We start from the raw sequence: 14,693 nt of genomic DNA, 5'->3' as shown, positions 1-14,693 counted from the left end.
ACTTAGTTGAAATGCATTTGTGAATAATGGCTATTCAGTTGCTATTTTTTTAATGTTGTTGTGCAAGGAGGAAAGCAACATCCTGGATAATCTCACTCAACTCTTGTTAGCAGATAATATTTCATTCATTTTGACTTAGTTCTTTCTGGAAGACAGAAATAATAAAATACCAGATCTGTTCCCAGCTGATGTACTATGGATGGTCACACATGAAAAACAAACACTAATTTAGAGGGAGGAGATATGCAATGATATCCAGTGAAACACTCCATGGAGAGGGGGTTGTTTGAGAACAGTAGAGGAGGTTGTATCAAACTGAATTTCCCTTATGGAGTGACCATGTGGAGAAACCACAACCAAACAGCTCAAGTTTCCATTTTTTTTTTTTATTAAAGGTGATTCATTTGTGCAGCATAAAATGCTTACTACTGTCGTTTTCCAACCCGACCCCACTGGATTTCAGATATTTCCATTTAGGCTTTGGTTTCCTACAAGAATACAGAGTGTTGGGGCACTGTTAGAGACCTGGAAAACTATTCATCAGATATTCCAGTGGAATATTTCATATTGCAAAGTAATAGATTTCCAGCTCTGATAAGAAGTGTTGAAATGTCTGTCATTTACACCAAACCAAATCAGAGTCTTTTCTTCACTTGGACAAGTCATCTTGAGATAATCTGCTTCCCCTACGATATCCAAAAAAAATGGACTGAGCAGTGATTGACAAGCTATTGAGTAACTTGGTCATTTCTTTTATAACCGTATGTATTTTTCAAGAGATTGAGTAGAGATGCTGCTTTTTCCAATAAACGAAATGCTGTATTCCAACAGTTTACTTTTACATGTTTTCTCACTGTTAACATGAAGAGCTCATTTATTAACCATTTTATATATTAGTTATAAATGTACACCTAACATCAAGTGTGACTGCTATGGTTTCAGAATCACAACTGAAAGATTGTCTCGTAAACATAATCCTAGCAACACCTATGCTGTTATGAACATTCCTTGTATTGGCAGTAAGGAAGTTATTATACAGTAGCTGAGTGTAAGGCTCACAACAAAGGCAGCTGAAGAGACTGTTATCCCTATCAAAAAGAGCAACATTTTGAATCCAAAGATGGAGGAATCCAAAGAAGTCCGAGCAACATTACTGTATATTTGTAGAAAAAAAGAAGAAAGCAATTGCAGGAAATATGGCAAAGATGACTTTTAGAATTTCATGTAATAATTAATAAATAACAGTAAAGTATGCCACTGGGAGAAGAGCACTGACACTCCTCAAACCTACAAAGCCACCACAACCACTAACATAACCTAAATGTCCAAGAAAGGAGCAAATATGTCTGATTCGATTCATACAGAAAACCACCCTCAGTGTTTTTCTGGCTTAGAGTACTGATTCCTCCTCTGTGCCTCCTACTGTATCTCCACAACAGAATCATCATCCTTATAAATGTATGGTGCACCGTCTCAGTTTCTTTTATGAACTCACATCTTGGATCCTCAACCTTTAGCAAAAAAATGCTTCTCTCTAACCATGCCTCAATCACCATCCATCAGTTGAAGAGTCAGTTGCCAGGGACCGTCAGCATTGTACAAAATATTTTTTATTAAGAGTCAACCAGCATCTTCAACCTTTAAAACAGTGCATAGACTACTAGTTATTCTTTTAAATCCACCTGTCCATCTACCTGACCCTAAAAATAAAGACAGGGGAAACTTTTCCTACCCATTTTCATAGATTACAGGGCCAGAAGGGGTCATTGTGATCATCTAGTCTGGCCTCCTGTATAATACAGGCCATAGAACTTCCCCAAAATAATCTCTAGAGCACATCTTTTAGAAAAACACTCAATCTTGATTTAAAAATTGTCAGTGACAGAGGAAGTACCCTTCATAAATTGTTCCAATAGTTAATTCCTCTCACCGTTAAAAACGTATACCTTATTTCCAGTCCAAATGTGTCTAGCTTCAAGTTCCTGACATTAGATCTTGTTATATTTCTCTTTGCTAGATTGAATAGCCCATTATTAAATATTCATTTCCCATATAGATACTTATAGACCGCAGTCGTCACCCCTTAACTTTCTCTTCATTCAGCTAAACAGACCGAGCTCTTTGAATCTAATGCTAAGGCACTCAACAGAAAATTTAAAATCTTTACTTCACTTAAACCAAATAAAAATCACAATGAGAAATCTTATTCAGGATATACAAGCCAGAGAGAACATTATCTTTATCAGAAAGCTGCCTTCACATAGTAGTAAAATACTGTCTCTCCTGTCAGACTGCATCTGAAAAGCAGGGGTCAGTCTTCTGGCCAGTCACAAATGATATTGGAGGACCGAAACCACCACTAACTCTGAGGGTACGTCTACACTACCCGTTGGTTGGTGGGTAGTGATTGATCTACCAGGGATCGATTCATCACGTCTAGTGTAAACATGATAAAATCGATCCCTGCTCTGCCGTTGACTCCAGAACTCCACCACGGTGAGAGGCGGAGGCGGAGTCAACAGGGGAGTGGCAGCGGTCGACTCACCGCCGTCCTCGCAGCCAGGTAAATCAACCTAAGATAAGCCGACTTCAGCTATGCTGAGAAATCCAAAAGTTGTGACTTAAGACCAGTGTCATCTGAGGGCAAATGCCCTCAGTAGTGGAGAATGTTATGAAGGACATATTCCTCGAGGCACTTACCTCCTCCTCACGGTATCACTTCAGTCTTGCCGGGGGTGGGGAGGAGGATCAGCTTCAATAGTTTCATCTTCATAGCTACGTGAGGAATCTGAGATGGTGCTGTTTATATTGCAGTGTTGTTTGCTTTTAAATGCCTTCTGGTAGAGACAAAGAGAGAAAGAATATTGAAGAGTTTTGAATTATGGTGATATCTTATTTTTCTTTTACTTAACATAGAAACTGGGGGTAAAATTCTGACCCCATTGTAGTCAATAGGAGTTTTGCCATTAACTTCAGTGAGGCCAAGATTTCACCCTGTGTGTTTGGGGGATATTGATTACCTCTATCAAAGAGCAGGAAGGAAAGTGAGAGAGATAAATGGATGCTTAGGGCTGCTTGCCTAATACAAAACCAGTGATATGCACCCTGAAAATAATTATATTACAAGTCAAACTGTCCAAAAGATATTACACAGATGTGTCACCGATGGACTGAAATGGACATTTAGGACAGTCTTGAATAACAAGACTGAATGTGCCATCAGCACAACATTCAGTATGAAATAAAAATAGAGTGACCAAGTTTGTTTGTGGTGTCTGTGGGGGTTCAGCCTGATAGGGTTGCCAACTTTCTAATCAAACAAAACCGAACACCCTTGCCCCCCCCACCCCATCACACCTGCCCTGCCCCTTCTCTGAGGTCCTGCCCCCACTCACTTCACACACCCCCTTCATCACTCGCTCTCCCCCACCCTCACTCAGTTTCACTGGGCTGGGGTGGGGGTTGGGGTGCTGGAGGGGGTCAGGACTACAGTTGCGGGGGTGCAGGCTTCGAGGTGGGGCCAGAAATGAGTGGCTCTGAGTGTGGGAGGGAATGAGGACTCCAGCTGGGGGTGCAGGCTCTGGGACGGAGCAAAGAATGAGTGGTTTGGGGTGCTGGAGGGGGCTTTGGGCTGGAGCCAAGGGGTTCAGATTGTGGGAGTGGGCTCAGGGCTGGGGCAGGGGGTTGGGGTGCGAGCTCTGGGAGGCACTTTTGGGTGCAGGAGGGGGCTCAGGCTGGGGCAGGGGTCGGGGGTGGGAGAGGGTGGGGGGTGTGGACTCCAGCTGGGTGGTACTTACCTCAGGCAGCTCCCAATCAGCAGCGCAGTGGGGTTAAGGGGTCCAGCTCCTAGATGTAAAGGCAGCTAGGGGACTCTCTGTGCAGTGCACACTGCCCATAGGCACCACCCCCACACCTCCCATTGGCCACAGGTCCCGGCCAATGGGAGCTGCAGAGCCAGCACTCAGGGCAGGGGCAATGCGCTGAGCCTCCCTGGCTGCCCCGGCACCTAGGGGCCACAGGGACATACCAGCCGCTTCCGGGAGCCATGTGGAGCCAGGGCAGGCAGGGGGCCTACCTTAGCCCTGCTGCACCACCAACCAGACATTTAATGGCCCGCCAGGGTCCTTTTTCGACCAGACATTACAGTTGAAAATTGGATGCCTGGCAACCCTACCTGATGATGTTGCACTGTCTTGGGGGGGGAAAGTGAGGAACTAATTCAACCTTTGACCCAGATCTAGCTGTTGACCAGGCAAAGAAATTGTTTGATGTAGAAATATGGGCTGATCTGTAATGATTCAAACCACTGCCCTCCTTGCAAGTATACACTGCAACATGAGGAACTAACATTGTGGCAGAAGGGAAAATGAATAGCTTTTATTGTTTATTTTCTTTAACTGTCACTTCCAGTAAACTCTATTATTTTGTTCTAAACAGAAATGTATGAACTGACTGAAATAAAGTAAGATGCAACCTGATCTTATATCCAAAACCTGAATCAAACCTTTTGGGATTCAAAAGAGTTCAGATAACTTCTCCATCCCTTTTATTATTTTTATTTTTGGCATGCTCTGCACTTCCTGGCTCCAGCTGGAATGGACTGGAAGTAATAGTACAGTACAGGATGTTTCAAGAGATATCCTGTTCTCACAAGACTTTCAGTATGGGCAACTCTTCCAGACTTGAGGTTAAGATAATTCTTCTAATAAGGTTCAGAAAAGTATCTCAGCTTTTGGAACCTCTTTGAAGTTCATCCACCACAAGTGATCATGCAAGTAGGCTCTGATTTTTTAGTAAGAAACTTAGGCACATTCAGTGCTCATGTGTTTAAAGTTAAGCACATACTTTGCTAATTGATGCCATGAACAGTAAATGTTTATTTTGTTTTCAGATACCCACTAGAAACAAACTTCACCGATTTTCCTTAGTTTGCAACCTACCCCACCATCACCTCTGCTCTTGACAAAGATTTTCTAAAATATGAGTCTAAAGTTAAGCTCTTAAACTCATATTTAGGCATTTAAGTGTCCTAATGTTCAAATGTTCTAAGCAATCAGCAGCTGCAACTGACTTCATTGGCAATTACTGGGGCTCAGCACTTTTAAAAGTAAGTCCACTTATTAACATGCCTACTTTTGGGTTTGGGTTTGGGTTCCTAACTTTAGACTCCTACTTTCACAAATCTTGGTCCCTGTATGTTAGAAAACGATGATACATCAGGCATTATGTCACTCTGATGGGCAGTAATACATCCTCTGTCCATAGACTGTTACACATTTTTTAGTGTATAAAGAGTTATTCATAGAGCTAAAAGAGCACCCTACAAGGTTGCATCTCTCAACCAGCCTACATCCAAGCAGTCAGGGGCAATGATTGGAGGTCTGAGTGCAATATCTGACTTTGGTTCTGAGATATCATGTCTACTCAGATCAGGAGATGGAAAGGAAAACAGTTTCAGGGAAACTGAAAGGACATTCGCAAGAGGACCAACAACCAGAATTGTCTAGGCCAATATGGAGCTGTCATATGAAAGGCACATAAAAATCTTAGCAAGCACTATAATAGAAATGCATCTGATGAAGAACTCTTTGGAGCAGAAGTTTGGACATTTGTTGTCTTCTGTGGTGACTAGCTCTATTGTGAGAGTCACGCATTGGCAAAATATTGGTTCTCTAATGGGCTTTTGCAGTGGTTGGTTGCTGCATGCCTGCTTAACAAGTCTGCCAGGTTGTTGCTGGCTTCTAAAAGGAGGATGCTGCATGGTAATGACATCAAGTCTCTCATAGAAGAGAAAGGATGACTGAACATCTCCTTGTTTGTTTATATAATTCATCACAGATGTGTGAGGTCCAGGATGTTCATACATAGCTTCAAATAAAGATGGTTCAGGTGGGCACCCCAAGCCATCCTTAAGCTATGTGTGTCACCGCTGAGGAGGAGGCACAGAAGAGAATCATCTTTCACACATTCTCAGGGACCAGCCACAAAGGGAGTTCTCAAAGGACTTGGGGCAGCACTGCAACTCTTGTTCATGTGATATTAGGATGGGGAGTTCAGCAACCCCAGCCATAGTTATAAAGGTTACAGATGGAGACTGACGAGTAGTGTCACATTTATACAAGAGGTATCACGTACATACATGCCTAGTAGCCCCACACATTCACAACATCGGCTTTGATTGCAGGTAGTTTGTCATTGGTTGGTGAGATCAGAAGCTGTGTTCTGGGAGGTAAGATCTTGCTGATTGAGAGTCTATCTTGGCTCCTATGAACACTATCATAGATGGTAGTATAATAGGTAACTTCTCATAGATCACAAGGTGTCCTAATTGCGACTGTTTGCAGCCTCCTACTGCGACCAGCTTTACTGATAGCTAGTCATCCAGGTACAGGTAGACATGGATGCCCAATGAGGGCAGACCATAATAAGTTCAATAGGGCCACACCATCATGACATATAGATATGGCTGGCTTATCTCATACTAACCAGTCCAGTGCCATTCCTGATGTGATAATGGCTGAGCCCTATAGAGCCCGCTGGTCTGTCTACAGTGTCAGCCATGGATCTCGGGGGAGAGTGGTTTCTGCTCGAGGAAGGCAAGAATGTGTGCCCCGGTGATGGAGAGGAGTAGATCTGTATAGGCACCAAGGTATCCATCATTCTGGGATCCCAGTACTAAAGCCATTTCCAATTCTGCCAGGGGCACACTGGATGGCATTGGGTTCATTGCAGATGTTAGTGTCAAAGGATGTTTCGCTGATACCAGGGTCAGAGCTATGAAGTTTTTACTAGGTGCCACGGTGGTAGGCTAGCCGCAGTGTGATGTGGGCTTAGTGGTTTCCTGCCCAAAGGGTTTGGGTTCTGTCCCTGCTGGAAGGAACTGAGCTCCATCTAAAGCAGGGGTCGGCAACCGGTGGCTCGCGGCTCGCCAGGGTAAGCACCCTGGCAGGCCGGCCCGGTTTGTTTATCTGCCGTGTCGGCAAGTTCGGCCGATCGCGGCTCCCACTGGCTGCGGTTCGCGGTCCCAGGCCAATGCGGGAGGCAGGAAGCGGCGCGAGCCGAGGGATGTTCTGGCCGCGGCTTCCTGCCTCCCGCATTGGCCTGGGACCGCAAACCGTGGGAGTCGCGATCAGCCGAACTTGCCGACGTGGCAGATAAACAAACCGGGCCGGCCCGCCAGTGTGCTTACCCTGGCGAGCCGGGAGCCACCGGTTGGCGACCCCTGATCTAGAGTATCTACCTTTATGTTTGTGGGGGACCTACTTTCAGTGCCAAGCTTCATTACTAGCATTGATTTTAGTGCTGATGTTGCTGGTTTCAGTGCCAGAGGTGAAAATGTTGGTGTGTCTTTTCTCCATTGGTCTTCAGCACTGAGTGTCTGCTAGCCAGGGTGCTTGACAAAGTCAGAAGTTAGTTTATTTGGTTCCTGACTTCTGATGCCAGTCTTCTTCGGATCTGAAGAGCCTTTTGTAGATCACTGCAGTAGATGAAGTTTCATCTGGGCATCTCGTAATTTGCACATCCTCGATGAAAACGACCAGCATAGCAAGCACTTATCTGATATATGGGTATCTCCATTGCAGGAAGGGCCAGGCTTGAAACCTGCAGATTTAGAAACAGCCAGGTTAAGGTGCCCAGTACAGGAGGATATATACAGGGGATCTGAGTGTCAAAATTCAGTCCAGATAAGGAATTGTCATGAATGAAATTGGACTATCGGTGGATAAGAGAGTTCTGGAGGTTTTGAAAAAAATTATGAAGTTTTAGCCAGAACTAGTGGCTCAGATGTTCACCATGCTCCGTTTTGCTGCCACAAAAGGAAGTGCAAGAAGGAACTGAGGGAAAGTCCCAGATACTCTGTCCTTTATGCCTTGGCATGGGAGCACAAGGAAACAGGGTATATGCATGGCCCCATCAGATATGGCAGTACAAAATATTCCAATCACATGCACATAAATATGCACACCTACTGTAGGATACGCACTAACACCTTTTTGAAAAATTATTATTTACTACCTACTTGAAAACATGTCAACCACCTCTCTAAATTATTTCATATCACTCCACTGTTCCAGACTCTTAATGGATCATTATCATCACAGCAAAGTTATGGAGTAAATATTAACCCATTTTCCATCCTGGAGGCATTCCTGAAGTGAGCAGTTCCTGAAAGTTCAGAAAAGGGAGTCTATATAATGTAAGGAGATGATAGATATGAAAAGCTAAATCCTACTACTGAGAGTTTTTCAAGTAGACTTGTTATTGAACAAGCAGGAGGGTTCACAATTATGTGATTAGTCATGTGAAAGCACCCATCTAAACCAGGAACTGTCAGATAGAAATACAGTAATGACTTCTAAGCCTATTAGACATGAACATGAAAGAAAGTCTTGATAACTTTCCCTGTAAAAGGAGCATCAAGTGAACCTATTCCCTGGTAATGAAAAGTCTTCTGAGTAGCCCAGTTACCTTTTTTAGGATTAAAATTAATCCTACAGCAATAAACTCGACAGAGAGAAGCAGTGTAAAGAAAGAGCCATGGGGAAATGCAAAGAAATCCTGGATCACAAGAAAGAGCCATGGGGAAATGCAAAGAAATCCTGGATCACAAGGAAAGCAGAGACAGAAATAAAATAAAATATGTAATGACACTCTCACAGAAAGAAAGGTATTAGTGGATGCCAAAAAGAATGATAAATGGACCTGATTCTGTTCACACTTCCATTTGCTCTTGTAAATCAGGAATAATTCCACTCAAGTCAGTGGAGTTACATCTGTGCCAGGAGGATGCAATGGAGATCAGAATCCAACTCTGTCTCCTATTGTAGTCACCTCAAATTTAGCTATCGTCACCATAATGGATAGTGTCTCTTTGTAGTTGAGTATCAGAGGGGTAGCCGTGTTTGCCGCTTTTAAAGATCCAGACTAAGAGTTCTGAGGCACCTTATAGACTAACAAACGTATTGGAGCATGAGCTTTCATGGGTAAAAACATGCATCCAACGAAGTGGGTATTTACCCACGAAAGCTCATGCTCTAATATATTTGTTAGTCTATAAGGTGCCACAGAACGCTTTGTAGTTGATACCCGTACTATTTGTATCTGGATTAATTAAATTTGTATCTGGGTAAATCCTTTGTATTTAATGAAAGATTGGCACACTTGACAGCAAATTATGAAAGACTTTCAATCTTATATATTTCAACAGCTTAAGTTTTCTATTTATAGAAGTGAACTTGTGCCCACATTTGCAACTGTATGTTGATGTCTGCATTGCCAAAAAACACAGAATCTTTGCAGCGTATGAGTATTCATTGTTGCCGCAATTAAGTCAAGGTAGCAACTTCAGAGAAGATTGTGATTCCTGACCTAATTTGTTTATCCTTCCAAGTTAATTGACTCAGTTACATCCATTAATTTCACCTTTGCGTCTCATCAGGATGGATAATTAGGTTTTCAGTTCCCAGCCAAACCTTACCTAAATTGCTTATGGTCATTTAATTCTGGTAGTTTACTTGGACTACACATTTCCACAACGTTGGATCTGGCAATGAGGAGATATTACAATATTTGGCAGTGCAAAGTTCCTGATAACTTTTAGGCACCATCTGAGCTAGATTAAAAGGAGTATGGGGCCACAGAATTTTTATTATCACAATGATGAAAAATATAGATCATTTGAATTTGGAGATCCAGAGAGGAGGAAATGACAGTTAATTTAGTGCATTCTTGAAAAATGTGACCAAGTGTTTTTTACAAGCCAATGAGTTAGACATTGGCAGTATAGTGACTATGTAGACAAATATATACATAAAATAATTATATTTCATCTGACTGACAAAGGGCACCAATCCATAAACATTTTATCATTCAGATTCTGATTTGTTTAACAGATTTATTTAGCAAAGAGTGAAGAACTTATCTGCAAGTTCATTTTTCAGCTGTCTGGAATAACAGATGTGGAATGGGTTTCTTAATCCTCATTTTGACCATTACTAATGGATTTCAAGCCCCATGAAAAAGGGTGAAAGGGTTATTAAAACAAGCAGATGTCTAAGCATGTCTAATGGATTTAAGCCACCAAGCTGAGAAGCACTGTAGCTGGGTCTCTGAGCATCACTAATGTCTTGTAGCCATTTCAAGTTTGGACATTTTCCAAAGACACCCTTCACTTCAGAATTTAGCTCTAATTTTCAGAGATGGTTAATTTTCTAGGTAAGATGTTTTGTCAGCTTGCTGATTTTATAATAATTGTGATTAGTAAAGTCTCCTTCACAGTCTGTTCTACCACAAGCTGAAGACTAACTGGGGGGAGGGAAGCACTAAAAAAAAGCTCTTGCTGTGACACTGACGCAGTGCCTGGTCCAACAGAGATCACCACCACACTGCTGCAGTTTTGTTTTCACTTACTTTTCCTTTTAGTTTTGCTGTTCTGCACATAATCTGGCCATGTGGCAGTAATTAGAGCTGTGGTGAACCCTAAAACTTATTCCTTACCAATTTCTTGCCAGAGGACTCAATATCTTTGCTTAATTGGGTCAGCTTACATTTGCCAGCCCTCCTCCCACCAACAAAGGTACTTGGAGCCAGATCTTCCAGCTCAAGTAAGGGCAACGGAAGAGCTTGGAAGAAGCTCCATGGAGCAAGAAGGCAAGACTCCACAGGAAGGTTCAACTGCAGTCGCAAGTAAAGGGAACTTTGGGATAGGGCAAGGGTATTGCCAATGGATCCATAACTATACACATCCACCAGTCAATTCCTTCCTTTCCTGCATGATTCAGAGCAAACATGGAGATTACTGAGGAACATGAGCTTAGGAGACAGACAAAGAGTGAGGGGGCAAGGGGAAGATATGATTATTTTGTTCCCCCTTCCGTCCTTCGGACCCAGCTCTTTTACACTGGCTTTTCCCCGTTATTGATGGTGAATCAACATGGTGCTTCAAGATGTACAAGAATGGTGGTTAAAATATGATTTTTTCCCCTCAAGTATTTAGGAACTCTACTATTTAAGAGAGAGAAGATAAGTGTCTGTCTGTCTGTCTTTGGGGAACTCACCACCTGAATGCACCTCCCAGCAAGACCTGACATTACAACAACTCTGCTCTGTTTCCCTCTTTGGCTCAGGTGGACTGTTCTGTTGATTTGACCCTCTGGCCAAGCCAAATTCAACTCGGTCCTGTTTAGGGGCGAAGGGATGGAGGTGTAAGCAAAGAGGCCAACAAAACAATCTTCATATTCAGCGTAAGCCAAAATAGTTTCCCATCACTAGTGGGCTCAATGCTCAGTCCTTTTTTTGTGGACTCTCAGGCTTCTTCCTCTCTCAGAGTCCAAACTTAGTCAACACACAATGGGCACCTGCTTCCCACCAGGCACAGCCATCCGACTTTCAGGGTCTGCTCTACCTCAGCTCCAGCTCCAGACCAAGGGTGGGTGGGCGGGCAGTCAAGCTCCTGTTGTGCGTGTCCCCCTTCCCCCCTTCCCTCTCACATGCACCTTGTAGCTCTTCTCTTACCACCTAACCTCCCTCAGACTTATGTACAATCCACACAGCTTCCTCCCAGCAAAGCCCACAAATGAACCCAACCCAGCTAGTTCCCAGCTAATCAATATCATCCAGAGGAGGCAGCTGAGCTGACACAGGGGTGGCTGAACCTGATTAACCTTAAAGGGCGTGACAGCCAATGACGATCATTTTTTTGCTTTTAGTATTAAGATGCCTTTTAAACGTCTGTCATAAAGGACGATGTTTCAAATTTGCTAAAGCCAGACAAAGACAGCTACCTTGAGCACTGTCTCACATTTGAAGCTTTTCCTTCAGCAATCCCAGCAACTACCAGCCAATTTAATTTAGTTGCATGGTGAGACTGAGAGGAGGGAATAGTTTTGCAATCAGAACATTTCAAAACCAGAATTTGTCAATTTCAAAATCAAAAGTTCCATTTTTAAAAATTTCCATATCTAAAAATGGGGAGGAAATTGTTCAAGAAATGCTCACTGAACTTGCACATGCCCTCTGGCACGTTCAGTGTTTTTCAGTAATACGGGACACCATCTATTTAAATCCTATATGCCTCAGTCAATTAACTGATAAACACAGATGAAACACCCCAATACAAAAAAAGTGAAACTAGTGCCTATCCAATAAACATCAGAAAACCACCAGAAATGGTTACTTGTATATAAGGGCTTGTCTCATGCAGCAGTAACAGACTATGGGGATGTGATTTCCAAAGCACGCTAACATGTTGCACATTAATTGGTCTGTGCAAACCAGATGGTGTGCACTAAAAATTCCCTAGTGCAGTGGTTCTCCACCCAGAGTATGTGTTCCCCTTGTGGTATGCAGAGGTCTTCCAGGGGTACATCAACTCAACTAGATATTTGCCTCGTTTTACAACAGGCTACATAAAAAACATTAGCGAAGTCAGCGCAAACAAAGATTTCATACAGACAATGACTTGTTTATACCTCTCTATATACTTACTAGACACGGAATATAAATATTGTACTTGCATTTCAAATTAATTTATTTTATTATATGGTAAAAATGAGAGAGTAAACAATTGTTCAGTAACAGTGTGCTGTGAGGCTTTTGTATTTTTATGTCAGAGTTTGTAAGCAAGTCATTTTTAAGTGAGGTGAAATTTGGGGTGCACAAGATAAATCAGACTGCTGAAAGGTATACAGTAATCTAGAAAGGTGAAGAGCCACTGTCCTAGTGCACTTTAACATAGTGCTGTTTGAAACAGTACTACGTTAAAGCGCACTAGGCAACATTACAAAGAGATTACTCATTGCAGTATATATAAAGAGAAATCCCCCCCGTCCCCAGACTCCAGACTTTTGGTCAGCTATATAAAAGTCAGATGAGTGAACCTGAGTGCCTGGTATTAAATTATGATATTGATATAATAGGCATCACATAAAATTGGAACAATGATAAGCAGCGGGACACAGTAATAACCGAATACAAAATATATATATAGGAATGAAAATAGGTTGTGTTGGTGGGGAAGTGGCAATATATGTGAAAGAAAGTAGAGAGTCAAATATAGTAAAAATCTTAAATGAATCAAACTGTGCTATAGAATATGGTTAGAAATTCCATGCTTGAATAACAAGAGTATAGCAGTAGGAATGTATCACTGACCAGGATGGTGATGGTGACTGTGAAATGCTGAGGGGGACGTCAGAGGCTACAGAAACAGAAAACTCAGTAATAATGGCGGATTTCAACTATCCTCATATTGACTGCATATATGTCACCTCAGGACAGGATGCTGATAAAATTTCTAGACATTAACGACCAGGGGCGGCGCTAGCTTTTTTGCCGCCCCAAGCACAGCAGGCAGGCTGCCTTCGGCGGCTTGCCTGCGGGAGGTCCGCTGGTCCTGCGGCTTCGTCCTACCCGCCACCGAATTGCCACCAAATCCACAGGACCAGCAGCCCTCCTGCAGGCATGCCACTGAAGGCTGCCTGACTGCCACCCTTGCAGGGACCGGCAGGGCGCCCCCCGCAGCTTGCCGCCCCAGGCACGCACTTGGAGCACTGGTGCCTGGAGCTGCCGCTGTTAATGACTGCTTCTTGAAGCAGATAATCTTGGAACCCCAAAAGGCAGAGACAATGCGTGATTTAATCCTAAGTGGAGCACAGGCTCTGGTCCAAGAAGTAAATTACACAAAAATAAGAAAGCTAGTTAAATGGAAAGGAAAAGGAAAAGTTACAAGAGTGAAATGCCTGCAAATTTCATGGAAATATTTTAAAATCATCCTAATAAAGACTCAAACTAAATGTGTATCCCAAATTAAAAAAAACAACAACACAGGACCAAAAAATGCAGAATGGCTAAACAGCTAAGTAAAAGAGGAAGTGAGAGGCAAAAAGACATCCTTTAAAAATTGGAAGTCAAATTCTACTGAGGAAAATAGAAAATACTTTGTCACATGCTCAAGGTCTCCCTAAACATCTGACGGCCAGAAGCTGGGACTAGACAACAAAGGATGGATAATTTGACAATTGCCCTGTTCTGTTCATTCCCTTTGAAGCCTCTGGCATTAGCCACTGTTGAGAGACAGGATCTGGGGCTAGATCGACCATTTGTCTTATCCTGCATAGCCATTACTTATGTTCTTAACATTTTAACGGTCACTCAGTAGTTGCAGAACGGTAGTCAAGTGTGCATTTGGCTGTTTGAAAGGTGACTGGCACTGTTTATGGACTAGGTTGGAAGGTGCCAGAAGAAAAAAAAAACATTTCAGGCATTATAATTGCATGTGTTTTTTAAAATGTCTGTGAGAGCAAAGGGGAAAGCCTCACTGATGGGTAGGAGGCTGCAAAGTCTTGCTCAGAGGTTCAAGCAGCCAGCAAGGCATCCCGTTCAGAGCACAAATATGAGGGTGAATGCTATCAGGGATGCTTATTGTTCATATTTTGAGTTCCATGCCTGAGCTTGGTAGAGGGAGTATTATGAGCACAGAGGTATGGTGTGTAGCTGGTTAAAGTTTAATGTTCCCTATGTGCAACTGTAAAACCCTATGAATGATTTCAGCTTTATTTAAAGGATTTTCTGTGTTAAATGCCATGATGACCCACAATGGATGTGTTATAAATAGATTTATTATGAGAGAGCAATAAAAACCCAATAAAGTTTTAATGAAACCAATGGAAAAATATCTTTGTATCTGGAAATAC

General features: G+C 42.6%; 1 long non-coding RNA gene across 1 annotated transcript in view; it reads right to left on the bottom strand.

Moving 5' to 3' along the window:
* Nucleotides 1-2,706: 2,706 nt before the first annotated feature.
* LOC123364706 overlaps nucleotides 2,707-14,693 on the bottom strand; it is a 73,759-nt gene continuing 61,772 nt past the window's right edge. The window contains exon 3 of the long non-coding RNA XR_006577237.1: nucleotides 2,707-2,837. This is a non-coding gene — a long non-coding RNA (uncharacterized LOC123364706). The remainder of the gene's footprint in view (nucleotides 2,838-14,693) is intronic.

This window comes from Mauremys mutica, chromosome 2 (assembly GCF_020497125.1).
Source record: "Mauremys mutica isolate MM-2020 ecotype Southern chromosome 2, ASM2049712v1, whole genome shotgun sequence".
Taxonomy (NCBI): Eukaryota; Metazoa; Chordata; order Testudines; family Geoemydidae; genus Mauremys; species Mauremys mutica.
Note: the sequence above shows the minus strand (reverse complement) of the source record. Positions and strands in the feature narration are given on the sequence as shown.